We start from the raw sequence: 16417 nt of genomic DNA on the forward strand, positions 1-16417 counted from the left end.
ATGTTCGGGACAACGGACTCGCACGACCAATCCAATTGCAGCTTACGATTTGAACGTTACACTAGCCATTGAACGGCAAGTTTCTTAAAAAAAATTAAACAATTTATTTACATATAAATACAATATTTTTACTCTTTATTTTTTACACCATTCTTCTCTATCTCTATACACAATCTACATACTAAATATTCACAACCAAAAACCATGGATCCCAACCAAAATACCCCTCCAAATTAAAGAAATCGCAAACCCGTTAACGTTTTTGCATTAGATACAACACCTCGCCAATTCCCGACTATAGAGTCACCTCAAGACGGTTTTCTCAATCTACTTCAAACCGGTTCCCCTATCCAACAAACATCACTTTTCCAACAACAATATCAACCTTTTCCGTATTTCCAACATCAACAAATTTCACAACAATACCAACAATTTCAACAACTACAGCAACTCCAACAATAATCATCACAACAACAACAACCTCCAATTTCACAACCACTAAGCTCAGAACCACCACTTTTGCCAGATTTTGTTGCGGAAACGCAACCTTTACCACCACCTCAACCAAAAAAGAAAAAGGAAAAAAACCGGACCGACCCACTACCGGCCTACCGCCCAAGAAAGGGTTCTATGGATGAAAGAAGAAGAAGAAATGTTAGCGGAGGCATGGTTGGCGGCTTCCGAATATCCAATGTAGGAGATAGCCAGCCTTATGGATGTTTTTGGGAGAAACTTCGAGCCATTTTCTACGATGTGACATCCCCAAAATCACGGCCAGAAAAGACTGATTTCATTTATGCTTTTTAAAATAATTTCAGAGTAAATCCTTTTGATTTAAAAGTGTTGCGGAATTTGTTCCCAAAACAAAACATGATAAAATAATATTTATCAAAGCATTTCATCAAGAGATGCATTTTCATTATATAATCAAAACTCGGGGTGTCATGTTCCGATACATACCATAAAGCATAAACGATAACATTACAAGTCATTCAACAAATATATACATATACAGACTTGTAAACAAAACAATTCGATGATTCATCCATCTTACGCCCTTGCGCTACTTCCTGTAATACAAATAAAACTGAGTGGGTCAGGCTTGGGAGCCTGATGAGCATATAGGGTTTTCAACCCACAATAAATAAATTATATTTAATTTCACCAACCAATCACTATCCCGATTACCCATTCCCGTTATCCTCACTTTACGTCCCTAAAACAACATCTATCTCAAGGGACCTAATCTAGGATTTTCATCGGGACGGACATTACTGCTAAGGGGTTTCCTCAACAATAGATATCCTAAAGGCAACCATGAGGGGGATAGAGTACACCGGTGAACACATCGTTCACAACACCTACATGTTATGAACCTGCTAACGTTCCACAAGACTGTCTAGAAGGATTCTGTGGTCGTTATCCATACTCCGCTGAATAACTAGGTCAACAACAACAACATCGAGGCCTCTCATCTGTTTATTACACACCAACTATCTATCCATGTTCTACCCAACATATTAGTAGATAAAAATATATATTTTTATACATAGTTTAAAACCTGTATAGGATTTTCATTCAATACATATTCCACATAACAGATGAGGCACACCCACATAACACGTATTTCATAGAAAATAAATCAGATCTATGAGATAGAAGAGAGTGAATATACATTCACACATATAACAACAAAATTATACACATAACACGTATTTCGTATAAAATACTTCGTAATTATGCGTTAGAAGAAAGTAACTACACACTCACATAATGAGAAGATGATCGGACAGCACTACGGCTTGTAGAAGTAGTAATCCTCAGCTGATCTGGAAGACCTCCACAAAAATCGAACTTCTCGGGATCTTCGGGGCTTCGAAACTTGCTTCGGGGCTCGGGAATATTAACGGGTCTTCGGGGTACTTCTGGCATGCAAATCGAGGTAAAACGGGAGAGAGAAGAGAGAAAAAGAGCAATTGATCCGGCTGCCCTCGCATCCTATTTATAGGAGGCTGGAGCCTCGCCGTATGTTGGGCGTACGCCAGTACACGTGGCGTACGCGTCCGAAATCGTCATGGCGTTCGTCATCCGAAGAACTCGAGTGTGAGGGACGTCACGCTTCGCTGTACGCTGGGCGTACCTTGGATAAGCTCGGTGACTCCCCTTCGGATAAGGCCGAATTTTATAATTAAATTTAAATATTAATTATTTAGTAAATTTTTGAAAATTTATTTCTTCTTCATACGAACTCCGTTTTCGATGTTCTTTATATCCACACGTAGGTGAGACTATGCCTACAAGTTTCGTTTAGACTCCGTCCACTAATTTTGACTTTATTTTCATTAATTATTTTTAATAGGCCGGGACAGAAAAATATCGTTATAAATTCATAACTTCTTCCTCCGACGTCCGTTCTCGCCTAACTTTTCATCGCTTTGATACTAACAACGAGATCTTCGATTCTCGTTTAGATTCCTTCGGCTAAAAACCGCTCGATCTCAAATCGAGTATTTCGGGCTGCATACCGCTAAGTCGAAACTTCAATAAATCATAACTTCCTCATACGAAGTCAGATATTCGCGTTCTTTTTATGCACTCTCTCAATTTAATGAACTCTACGACTTTCGTTTAGATCAATAAGGCAAAATATCGCTCTAACGTAAATTTCACTTTTTACGTCATTCAGCGTTGCCGGTTCTGTCGTGAAACTTCGACAGGTCATAACTTCTTCGTTATAACTCGGATTTCGGCATTCTTTATATCTTCGGAAACCTCGTTTCAACTACTACAACATTATCCAAAGATATCAAGTTTATTTTACACTTGAAGTTTGACACTTATTTTTATTCTTAATTAATCAAACCACATAATTAAGCAATTATGCACAAAACACATAATACTCAAATAATACACTTCTATTATTTCAAAACGGGTTACAAAGGTTAACCTAGACTATTATATCATCATTAATGACAGACCCAGAAACACAGGCGTTACAATTCTCTCCACCTTAGAATGATTCCATCCCCGGAATCACACATCAACAACAAATGCGGATAGCGACCCATCATGTCACTCTCCGTCTCCCAGGTGAGATTCGGTCCATTCGTGTGTTTCCATCAGACAAGCACTAACTCGACCATCTTGCGTCGCAACTTCTTAGTCTTTCGGTCAACAATTGTCTCTGGTTCTTCAATCAACCTTTTGTTCTCATTGATTCTGAACTCCGAAAGTGGAATCATGTCGGGAACTTCCCCCGTGAACTTCCTCAAATAACACACATGAAAAGTGTTATGAATTCCATTCAGTTCTTCTGGTAGTTCGAGCTTGTAAGCTTGGTTCCTAATCCTCTGAAGAACCTTAAACGGTCCAATAAACCTTGGACTCAATTTTCCCTTTTTACCAAACCTTATAAGTCCCTTCCACGACGAGACTTTAAGCAAAACTGAATCCCCAACTTCAAAAGTTATCGGTCTTCGCTTTTTCTCAGCATAGCTCATTTGACGATCCTGAGATGCTAAAATTCTTTCCCTAATTATTTTCAACTTTTCAGCAGTTTGATGAACCATCTCTGGTCCCATAAACTGCTTTTCCCTAGCCTCAAGCCAACAAGACGGCGTACGACACTTCTGTCCATACAAAGCTTGGTAAGGTACCATCTTAATGCTCGAGTGGAAACTATTATTGTAGGAAAATTCTACCAAAGGTAAATGTTCATCCCAGTTACCTAGGAATTCCAAGGTACATGCTCTTAGCATATCTTCAAGTGTTTGTATCGTTCGTTAGCTCTGACCATCAGTCTGCGGATGGTAAGTTGCACTTAAACACAACTTGGTACCCATTTCCTCTTGTAGACTTTTCCAAAACCTCGAGGTGAAACGGCTATCACGATCCGATACAATCGTTAACGGAACACCGTGAAGCCTCACAATTTCCTTCACGTAAGAATTTACAAGCTTCTCCATAGACCATTTCTCCTTGGCTGCTATGAAATGTGCACTCTTAGTGAATCGATCAACGACCACCCAAATCTTGTCGTGACCATTCTTTGTTTTGGGCAGTTTAGTGAAAAAATCCATAGCAATGTCTTCCCACTTACCCATAGGCACATGCAATGGTTCTAAACTCCCGTACGGTTTCTGATGTTGTGTCTTTACTCTTGCACAAGTCACACACTCAGCCACATACTTTGCAACATCAAGCATCATCGTCGGCCACCAGTAGTAGGGTTTTAGGTCCCTATACATTTTAGTGCTACCAGGATGAATCGAGTACATGGTTTTGTGAGCTTCTTCCATCAGAAGATCTCTGACTCCTCCTGTCTTAGGTATCCAAATCCGATCTTGGAACACCTTCAGTCCATGACTGTTTACACCGAACACCAACGTTTTGCCCGAACGTTCCTCCTTTCAGTCATTTTTTCAAAAGCTTCCTCTTGAGATTTCTTTATACTTTCCACAATGGTCGAGACAACTTCAATTCTCAACGCTCTTGGCCTTTTCCTTTCAAGGTTGACTTTCCGACTGAGAGCATCAACAACAACATTAGCCTTACCGGGGTGGTAAAGTATCTCGCAGTCGTAGTCTTTAAGTAATTCTAGCCAGCGTCGTTGCCTCATATTTAATTCCTTCTGATTAAAGAGATATTGGAGACTCTTATGATCAGTAAAAAGTTTGCACTTCGTGCCATAAAGGTAATGCCTCTGTATTTTCAGAGCGAAAACTACCGCTGCCAACTCCAAATCATGAGTCGGGTAGATCTTTTCATGCTCTTTCAGCTGTCGAGACGCATATGCTATCACCTTTTCTCTTTGGGTCAAAACACAACCCAATCCAACCCCAGACACATCACTATAAACAACAAAGTATTCAACTCCATCGGGTAGAGAAAGTATCGGTGCCTCGCATAGTTTCTTCTTTAGCTTCTCGAATGCTTCTTTATGCTTATCATTCCAAGCATAAATAGCTCCTTTGTGGGTCAAAGCTGTCAATGGAGTAGCGATCAAAGAAAAGCCTTGGATAAAACTTCGGTAATATCCGGCTAATCCCAAAAAGCTTCGGATCACCGTCGGACTTTTCGGTTGATCCTGATGGGTTTTGAGCATTCTAACACTTCCTAAGTGTACATGCAACCCTAATAACCTTGGATTTATGTTTGTCTAACTATCATGCAAATTTGAATTCCAAGGTTATATTCCTATCTAGCATACATGGGGAGCAATTGTTAACTTGAATGAAAGATAGAATAACTTACCTTGTTGTTGCTTATGTTCCTTGAAACCTTGTGAGCCTAGCACCCCAAGTGTGATGCCTCAAATGCTTCACACAACACCAAATGCTCTTGGAACGACTTTTGAGAGAATACACACTTCTTGAAATCGTCCTAGCCCTCTTGTTTCATATGTGTAGCCGATTTTGGTGGAGAATAGGATTCTTATATAGTGTTGACACATCTAGGGTTACACCATGTAAACCCTAATGTGTCATGACTCTTCAATTCCATGACCCATGGGTTTGTAACTCCCATGGAGCATCCATGGAGCATCCTATGGGTGGAACCCAACTTGATAATCCATGGAGCCTCTTAGCCCACTATACATGATATGGATGATTTACATAATCAACCCATATATTTAATTATTTATCTTTTGATCACTTAATTAATTCTAAATTAATTCTTGATCAAACTAATCAAATAATATTATTAACATATTAGAACTTATAATATATTAATAATCTCCAAATGTTATTTCTCTCATTTAATCTATCCAATTGCATGGTGCCATGCAACCCAAATGGACCATGCCGGGTCGGATCAAGTACATACCAGAAATAGTTATGGACTTAGACACCTTATCCAACAGTCTCCCACTTGGATAAGTCTAATAACTATCACTGCAAGTATGAATTCAGGAACCGATCGGAAATCGTAGCTCTTTTCAAGGTTTCTCGGAACTGAGAAGATGATGGTACGCCATTTAAGATAAGTGATCATATAATCCTCTGTTCTAGATATCATCCGGAAAAATACATGGAACAATGTCTTACTTATTGTCAAACAGTTTGTTTCCCGATTTCCGATTTGTTTGACAAAGAACTTAATTGAACACATCAACTTAGTTCTGACTGGGCCCGGTACATAGGTCAAAACAAAATCATCGAGGGGCCCAAATATCAGCTTCTAATCCAAGAAGGAACAGATAAACTTCGACTCATATGTTTGTTCTACCACTCATTGAATTATACACAAAAACACGTTTTATAACATCGAGTTACCAATGTGTTTTAGTATAATCAATGCATAACCAACTTGTAAGTAACAAATCATATCTCTAGGTTTGAAGACTTATATGATATTACCATCTCACGATCAATCGAGATAGAATTCCATGAAGTGATTCCAGTGAGTATGGGTTGAGTCCAATGCTCAGAACTTATGAGCACTTATGATTGTTGTAGCCTTGTCCCACACCTTAGACCTCTGCAACCAATCATGACAGTCTTGATTCATACGTACTTCCGACATATGACCGACTGTGGAGGTTTGAATAATATGTTATACCAAACAAAATTATTCTGGAAGTCAAAACATGCAAAAGAAATATAGTAAACGATTGACAAGAGATAGCAACACTTTACTCATAAATAAAACACCTTTTATTCATCATCTAATGTCAATTACACTTTACAAATTTCGAGGTTATCTAACTACTAAATCTAATATCATCCTTCAGCCCTATGCTCCGAGCATGCTGGAGATGCTTAACCCGAGTCAGTCCCTTTGTGAGGGGATCTGCTGGGTTCTTATCCGATGATATCCTCTTTGCCACGAGGAGTCCTTCTTCTATTCGATGTCTACTAAAATGGTATTTTCTGTCGATGTGTCTGGATCTCCCGTGATCCCTTGGTTCCTTGGCTAAGGCAACAGCGCTTTCACTATCACAGAAAATTTCCATTGGCTCTTTAATAGCTGGTACAACTCCAAGGTCTCCGATGAAGTTCTTTAGCCATATAGCCTCCTTTGCCGCCTCGCTTGCTGCAATATACTCTGATTCACAAGTTAAATCAGCCACTGTATCTTGATTGGAACTCTTCCAAGAAATTGATACTCTGTTTAGGGTAAAGACCCGGCCCGACTGAGAGCGGAAATTATCCCTATCAATCTGGAAGCTAGCATCACTATACCGTACAACTCTCAAGTCATCACTCTTACCGAGGGTAAGGACCGAATCCTTAGCCCTTCGTAGGTACTTGAGGATATTCTTTACCGCAGTCCAGTGTGCCTTGCCAGGGTTCCCCTGATACCTGCTAACCATGCTCAGGGCAAAGGCTACATCAGGTCGAGTACACGTCATAGCATACATGATCGATCCTACAACCGAAGCATAAGGTATTCGACTCATTTCTGCTATCTCAGCCTCAGTGCTAGGGCTTTGTGTCTTACTCAATCTGGCGTTACTCTGGATAAGTAACTCTCCTTTCTTGGAGTCCTGCGTGCTGAATCTCTTCAACACCTTATCCAAGTAGGTACTCTGACTAAGTCCAATTAGTCTTTTACTCTGATCTCTCAAGATCCTTATCCCTAGAATATAGGCAGCTTCACCAAGGTTCTTCATAGCGAAACACTTCCCAAGCTAGGACTTTACTTCCTGCAGGGTTGGGATGTTGTTTCCTATGAGTAGTATGTCACCCAAATATAATACCAAAAAGCTAACTATACTCCCACTAGCCTTGACATAAACACAAGATTCATCTTCATCCTAGAAAAGCCAAATTCCTTGACCTTTTCATCAAAGCAAAGATTCCATCTGCGAGGTGCTTGCTTTAATCCATAAATGGATTTCTCAAGCTTACACACTCTATTAGGGTACTCGTTGCTGACAAAACCTTGTGGCTGACTCATGTAAACATCTTCAGCCAACTTTCCATTAAGGAAAGTGGTTTTGACATCTATTTGCCAAATTGCATAGTCATGAAATGCAGTTATGGCTAACATAACCCTAATAGACTTAATCTTGGCTACTGGAGAAAAGGTCTCATCATAATCCACTCCAAGAATTTGAGAGAAGCCCTTTGCGACCAGTCGAGCCTTATAAGTGTGTACGTTACCATCCATGTCGGTCTTCTTCTTGAAGATCCATTTGCACCCTACAGTCTTACGACCTGGTACATTCTCAACCAAGTTCCAAACTTGATTGTTATACATGGACTGTATCTCGCTATCCATAGCCTCTTTCCATTTAGCAGACTCGAGGCTTGCAATGGCTTCCTCGTAGCTGTTAGGGTCATCTTAACCTACTAGTGTCCCATCACTAATAAGTGTCTCACCTTCTGCATTAATATGGAAACCATAGTAATGCTCAGGTGCACTCCTAACTCTCGTGGAACGCCTCAGAGGTACAGATTCGTCAATTGGCTTAACAGGAGTTTCCTCCTCAAGTTGAGGGCTAGTGTTTGAAGTTCCTTCACTACTTGACTCTTGAATTTCTTCAAGATCAATTTGCCTCCCAATGTCTCCTTGGCTTATAAACTCTCTTTCTCGAAAGACTCCTCTTCTTGCTACAAAGACCACATTATCACTAGGTCTGTAGAAGAGGTAAACAAAGGATTGTTGTGGGTAGCCGATGAAAATACACCTCTCGCTTCGAGGTTCCAGCTTATCATGAGTCTCGCGTCTCACGAAAGCCTCGCAACCCCAAATCTTGATGTGGTCTAGTTTGGGTACTTTACCAGTCCACATCTCGTGAGGAGTTTTGGCAATTTTCTTTGTAGGGACTAGATTAAGGATATGGGCGGCAGTCTCTAAGGCATACCCCCAGAATGAGATTGGTAGCGAAGCTCGACTCATCATGGAATGAACCATGTCTAACAAGGTTCGATTACGCCTCTCAGCCACACCATTCAGCTGCGGTGTCCTGGGAGGTGTCAATTGTGAGACAATCCCACATTCCCTTAGATAGTCGAGGAACTATGAACTAAGATACTCACCTCCTCGATCAGATCGAAGCATCTTAATGTTCCTGCCCAATTGATTATCGACTTCCTGTTTAAATTCCTTAAAATAGTCGAAAGTCTATCACTTATGCTTGATTAAGTAGACATATCCATATCTACTGTAATCATCAGTAAAAGTCAAATAATAACGATTAGCATCCCTTGTGGCATGTTTGAATGGTCCACACACATCCGTGTGTACAAGGTCTAACAAACCTTCACCCCTCTCACACGAGCCTGTGAAGGGTGACTTTGTCATTTTTCCAAGTAAGCATGATTCGCAACTATCATCTGAATCTAGCTCAAACGACTCCAAGACTCCATCCTTTTGGAGTTGGCGTATGTGTTTCTTGCTTATATGTCCAAGACGACAATGCCATAATGATGCTCTATCCAAGTTATTATTATTAAGAGAATCAATACACAAAACATTATTTCCTAAGTTATCAACAACAGATACAACTTCATACACCCCATCACAAGGTAATGCTTTAAAGTAAAAAACATTATTAAAGAAAGCATTAATCGAACCAACTTCATTATCAAATGAAAAGGTGAAACCTTGTTTATACAATGCATGAAAGGAAATAATATTTCTTGCCATTTCTGGCAAATAACAACATTTATTCAAATGTAAATTTAACCCACTACTTAGCGATAAAGTATAAACTCCAATCTTGGTGACAGGTGTAACTTTCCTATTCCCCAAGATTAAGTTTATTCTTCCTTGCTCCACATTCTCACTTCTTCTTAGTCCCTGCAAGTCACAACAAATGTGAATACCACAACCGGTATCTAGGACCCAAGATTTAGAATGGGGTGAGTTATTAGAAATGATAGTGTAAATACCTGCATGGTTGGGTTTAACTTTCCCATCCTTCACATCTTGCTAGTATTTTGGTAGTTCTGCTTCCAATGTGATTTTTCATGGCAATAGAAGCATTCAGCCTCCTTTGGGTCAGAAGAAGGAGTGACGAAACATTTCTTGGTTCCACTTGAAGAAGAGCCATCAAGGGTCCTAACCTTGGTACCCTTCGAAGAACTCTTTCTCTTCTTCCCTCTACTTTTCCCGATTGCCAAAACCGGAGTGGAGTTTGGAGTAGGAGTGTTAACAACCGACTTCCCCTTAAGATCTGATTCAGCGGTCTTGAGAAGTCCCTGAAGTTTGCTGAGTGTGACCTCTTCCTTATTCATGTGATATGTCATGCAGAATTGATCATAGCACGATGGTAAGGAGCGCAAAATTATATCTATTGCAAGCTCCTCAGGGAAGTTCACATTAAGCTTCAACAATCGATCCACATACCTTTGCATTTTATGCATGTGGCTCATGATAGAATCCCCGTCCTTCATCATGGTTGTTATCATGGAACAGATTGTAACAACCCGAAGTTGTCCGTCGCCAAAACCCGTTTTACCCGAAAGGTCGCCGTTATCGGATTCGTTCCGTTTTCTCTTTGGACTTAGTTAACTAAAAATTCTATGTTTATTATCATTCATTGAGGGTCCAAATCACTCAGGAACTTATGTTATTAGCCCAAAATCATTATTTCATAAGTTTTAAAAATGTTCCCGTCGGGTGACGGAAACTCAATCGGGTGCGACCAAAAGTCGCGTTTAGCGCCGGTATCGGGTAGAATTCCACCGCGTCCAAGTTTTAGGAACTATATAAACGTGTTTAACCCATCATTTGAAGTTTTTCCTTCTCTCTCTACTCTCTCTCTAACCTCTCTCCTAAATCCAAAGATTAAGGGTCCAAAACTCAATTTTAAGGCTTCAAATCCTAAAGGTACCTTCCTAGCCTTAATCTATAGCATGTTTGGCTTCCAAATTCGACATTTAATCATGAAATAGGACATCATATGTGAGTTTACGGACCAAGAGGTTGCCTAGGCCGTAAACACCATTTTGAAGGGTTTTTAGCCCTTAAACTCCTTCCTAAGCTCCTTTGGACTTTAGATATGGCCAAGGGACTTCAAGATATGGACTTAGAACATTTAAAACTATGATTTTGAGGACTTTGAAGGAGTTTACGGCCAAGGCATAAGCTTGGGTCGTAAACTCATATTAATGGGGTTTTTCATGCCCTTAAACCCTTCCAAATCACTTCTATGGCTTAGATATGAATTATAGGACCTTGGTTTTAGCATTTGGACACTTGAAACATGAATTTTGGGGGATTTAGATGAGTTTACGGCCAAGGTGAGTGCTTGGGCCGTAAACTCCCCAAAACTTGACATAAATCCAATTCTAAGGTGTTAGAAAGCCATCCAACACCACCAAAAGCCTTGGAATAAATCAAGGGATCAACCAAAAATACTTTAAGGGCCTAAAACACTTCATTCATGGGATTTCTAAGAGTTTACGGTGAAGGCTTGTTCTTGGGCCGTAAACTCCAAAATCTTTGGTGTTAGAATGCAAACTAAACACCCCTAAGGCTCCTAGATGAATTTTAGAAGTCCTTTCATGCAAGTTTTAGACATTGAAACACTTGGAGCACCATATATTAGATTTTACGGCCATGAAGGGGGTTTCATGGGCCGTAAACTCCATAAATCCCTCATATATCCCATACAAACTCATTTCTAGGCTTGTGGAAATTTTTAGAATCACATGTGATTGATTTTAACACCCTAAAAACACTAAATCTTGGAGAATTGAGAGTTTACGGCCAAAGACCCCATGCCTAGGCCGTAAACTCCCTTATGTATTATAAATGATGTTTTTAATTCAATCCAAGCCTTAAGAAAAATTAATGCAAGCATTTCCAAGTGTCCATATCCCTTTATGACCCAAATTTGCACCATAAAACACCCTACCATGAGTTTACGGCCGTAAACTCATGGGGAATGGGTGTTTTGGACCAAAAACTCTTGTATAAGTTTATTCATGGGGAGTAAACTCAAGTCCCAAGTCCCTCGCTTCAATTCCCGTCCTTAAACGCCATCCGGGTCCTTCCAAACACTTGTATCGGAGTGTTATCGTGACTTGAAGCAATTGTCCCTATCCAACAATCAATCTAAGTCCTAATTAGATACAAATATGTATCTTTACATTATACTTAGGAACCTCGCATGTTTACAAGCCCCGGACCAACACTTAGCATCCGAATTCGCCACATTTCTCGTCCGGTGAGTTCATACCCCTACCCTTTTTCAACTGTTTTCACTATTTTCAGGGGGGGAATACAAGCAAAAGTACAAGGAAATCTTGTACTCAAACTCATTGTTTTCAGTTTAATCGTTTTCATTCTGTATGTTCTAATATCAATAACTGTGTTTATCAAATAGTTCGAATTACGAATTTAGCTTTCAAACGAATCATAGATATCTCGATGAAATGTTCTAATCTAAACTATGTTTAATAATCTACGAATAACTTACTAATTTACAATGATAACTAATTACGAAAACGAAAACGAATAACATATCTATAACTAGGAATAGAATGGATAACGAAACAATGATTAGGAACAGAACGAATACGAATGCGAATACGACTGCGAATACGAATGCGAATACGACTGCGAATAGTATTAGGAGTAGGACTAGGGATAGGAATACGACTACGAATACGAATAGGACTGCGAATATGAATACGAATACGAATACGAATATGAATACGACTGCGAATAGTATTAGGAGTAGGATTAGGAATAGGAATGCGACTGCGAATACGAATACGAATACGACTGCGAATACGAATACAAATACGAATACGAAAAGTAATAAGAGTAGAAATAAAGAAACAAATACAGTAACGAATACGAATACTAATATGAATAAGTACACGAATATGTTTAAGAATAAGAACACTGAACATCCGTAACCAGTAAGGACACACACACACTGTCAGGAAAACATGGGGTTTTCCTGGAGAAAACAAAACATTACCTAATCACTTGTATTTCTTTTACATCTTTAACATCTTTCACATTAGAAACCAACATGCAGGAAAGCATGGGGCTTTCCTGGGTAACACTTACATAACTAGAAAAAGTAGCAAACCGAATAACATTACATATTTCACAACTAGTAATTTACAATTAGGAAAGTATGGGACTTTCCTGGGTTCATAGTTAAACATAACCAGAATCGTGTAACCTAATAATCAATTAACCTTCTCTCTTAAGAAAATATGGGATTTTCTTGGATAACAACTTTTCGATAAACAAAAGGAAACTCGTACATTTTCACAAAGCAAACATCTTATGAACTCACCAGCTTTATGCTGATTTTTCAAACTGCTTGTATTCTCAGGTCCACATTAGACAGGTACCTAGCAAATCTTTTGGAGAAGACGGAGCGTACAGAAGACTCGTCTCTACTTTTGTTCATATATACTATGTATTACGAATGTACAACTTTACTTTTGAACAAATGTAAACTTTGATATGTAATGTCATGGTTGTTTACTTTGCTTACTATGTACATTGGATTTGATACTCAACTTGGTAGTCCACCCTGGAGACGTTTCCCCCTTTGGTTTTCGGGGTGTGACACAGATGATTTCATACTTCTCTTGTCGTGCACTTTGATGGTATCTTTCCATCAAATCTTGGTGCATTTCATAAGGGTACAAATCCTCATAGGACTTTTGGAGCTCCGCTGTCATCGTGGCCATCAAGATGCATGCACTTCCGTAGCATCCCTTTCATGTGCTTGAAACTCAGCGATCTCCTGAGGAGTTGCAGTGGTCTCATCATTCTCCTTAAGCTCCTTGTCAAGGACATATTCTTTGTCCTCGTAGCGGGTAATCATCCTAATGTTTTTGATCCACTCATTGAAGTTGGATCCATCAAAAGTGACTTTCCCACACAAGTTCATAAGGGTAAAGGAGCCATTTGGATTATAGCCAAAAGCAGCATTGTTTGAAGACATCTGAAGGAAGAGGACAAGATTAGTTTAGATATTAACAGAGTCCTTAATAAAACACCCAAATGTAATATTAAGGCTAGGATCTAATCACAATATATTATAACTTAGAAGAGGTATGCTGTAATCCAAGCTATAACATATATGAAAGGCAGGTGAATGACGATTCACCAATTTCCACCACGAAAACAGAAATATTGAATATTAGGTTTTTGATTGGTTCTTAGAAATTCCTGGATTCTTTGAGATTCAATGAACTTTTCAAAGGCATGTTTCAATCTCGAGTGTGCACTCCAAGTTTTGTGACTGGGATACCGAGGATCACAAAAGGAGGTGTGAAGTAACCATGCAAATCACTTGGTACCCTTAAAGTTTATCACTCAATCGATGTGCCGGTAAACCACACACGCTCCACCGATACTATAATAAACCTTAAGTCACCCTTTACCTACCTTGTTAAGTCCAGGTTAGTGTGCCGGTTAACCACACACACTCCACCAACGACTTAAACGAAGTGTAAAGTGTAATTTTAATGGATTAGCACCTTATTCACATTTTTCCTAAAGTAACTAAGATTGGGAATTTAATAAACATTTAGTTACTTTATAATATTCATCATACTTTTAATGAGAATTTGTAAGTCCTTATCCTACCCGTTCGGCTAACGACCCTCCACCAGTCAAGCGAGCGATGGGTGAGAGTGGACACCCATTAAGTTGCCATTTTATAGGCAACAACCTTATACCCACCTTATAGACCGGCTTCGTGAATGAGGCGTACTAGCGGTAAGACGACTTTGTACTTATACATATATATATATATATATATATATATATATATATATATATATATATAATTATTAAATTATAATAATATAAGTATAACGGTTGAATTTTAACTTTTAAAATTCTAGGGGTTGGAACTAAAGTTTTAACAAGAGTTTACTTGTTCCAAAACTTGAGGGCAAGTTTTGTAAACTTTCAAAAGTTTTCATTTCTTGTAACTTATGAGTTTAATAAAGTAATAAAATGAAGAATTAATTCAAGTGACTTTTGGTTTTCCATAACCTGAGGACAAGTTATGGACTCCATTAAAACACATTATGATTAAGAATTAATCTACCACATAGGTTACAAATAATTCCTATGATCATCTAAACATCATAAGAACAAGAACATGAATATGAACACTTTCATAAATCAAAATTACACTTAAAGCTTTATAATTTTGATAACTAGTTGTTGTAAATGAATTAGCAAAGACATTACACCATCTAAAACAAGTTTTCAAGTACCAAAACAGTTTAGGGTAATGTTTCTAATCCATTTCCAGCAACTAAAATCGAAAATCTGCACTTTTTCGACCCTACTCGCCGAGTGCATGAACCTACTCGACGAATAGGTTGAAGATACAAGTGAACTCGACGAGTCCAACAGTCAGACAACAAGTTTTTCGACTTTTTTCAACTTTTTATCACATATAACAAACAAACAAGCCTTGGCTCTAATACCACGGATGCGTTTTGAGCATTCTAACACATCCTAAGTGTACATGCAACCCTAATAACCTTGGATCTATGTTTGTCTAATTATCATGCAAAGTTGAATTCCAAGGTTATATTCCTATCTAGCATACATGGGGAACAACTTTTAACTTGAATGAAAGATAGAATAACTTACCTTGTTGTTGCTTATGTTCCTTAAAACCTTGTGAGCCTAGCACCCCAAGTGTGATGCCTCAAATGCTTCACACAACACCAAATGCTCTTGGAACGACTTTTGAGACAATACACACTTCTTGAAATCGGCCTAACCCTCTTGTTTCATATGTGTAGCCGATTTTGCTGGAGAATAGGATTCCTATATAGTGTTGACACATCTAGGGTTAAACCATGTAAAACCTAATGTGTCATGACTCTTCATTGCCATGACCCATGGGTTTGTAACTCCCATGGAGCATCCATGGAGCATCCTATGGGTGGAACCCAACTTGATAATCCATGGAGCCTCTTAGCCCACTATACAAGATATGGATGATTTACATAATCAACCCATATATTTAATTAGTTATCTTTTGATCACTTAATTAATTCTAAATTAATTTTTGATCAAACTAATCAAATAATATTATTAACATATTAGAACTTATAATATATTAATAATCTCCAAATGTTATTTCTCTCATTTAATCTATCCAATTGCATGGTGTCATGCAACCCAAATGGACCATGCCGGGTCGGGTCAAGTACATACCAGAAATAGTTATGGACTTAGACACCTTATGCAAAAGTTATCACTTCATCACAACTTCGATCTTCGCTGGATCAACCATTATCCATTCTTGGTTGACCACGTGACCCAATAATTGGACTTTCCGAGTCCAAAAATCACATTTGGAGGACTTAGCATACAACTTCTCCTTCTTCAAGACTTCTAACACTTCTCGCAAGTGTCTGCCATGCCCCTCTTGGCTTTTCGAATAAATCAGAATTTCATCTATGAACACTATCACAGATTTATCAAGGAATGGATTACAAACTATGTTCATTAA

Source organism: Lactuca saligna, chromosome 8 (genome assembly GCF_052625555.1).
Source record: "Lactuca saligna cultivar CGN05327 chromosome 8, ASM5262555v1, whole genome shotgun sequence".
In the NCBI taxonomy this organism is placed as follows: Eukaryota; Viridiplantae; Streptophyta; class Magnoliopsida; order Asterales; family Asteraceae; genus Lactuca; species Lactuca saligna.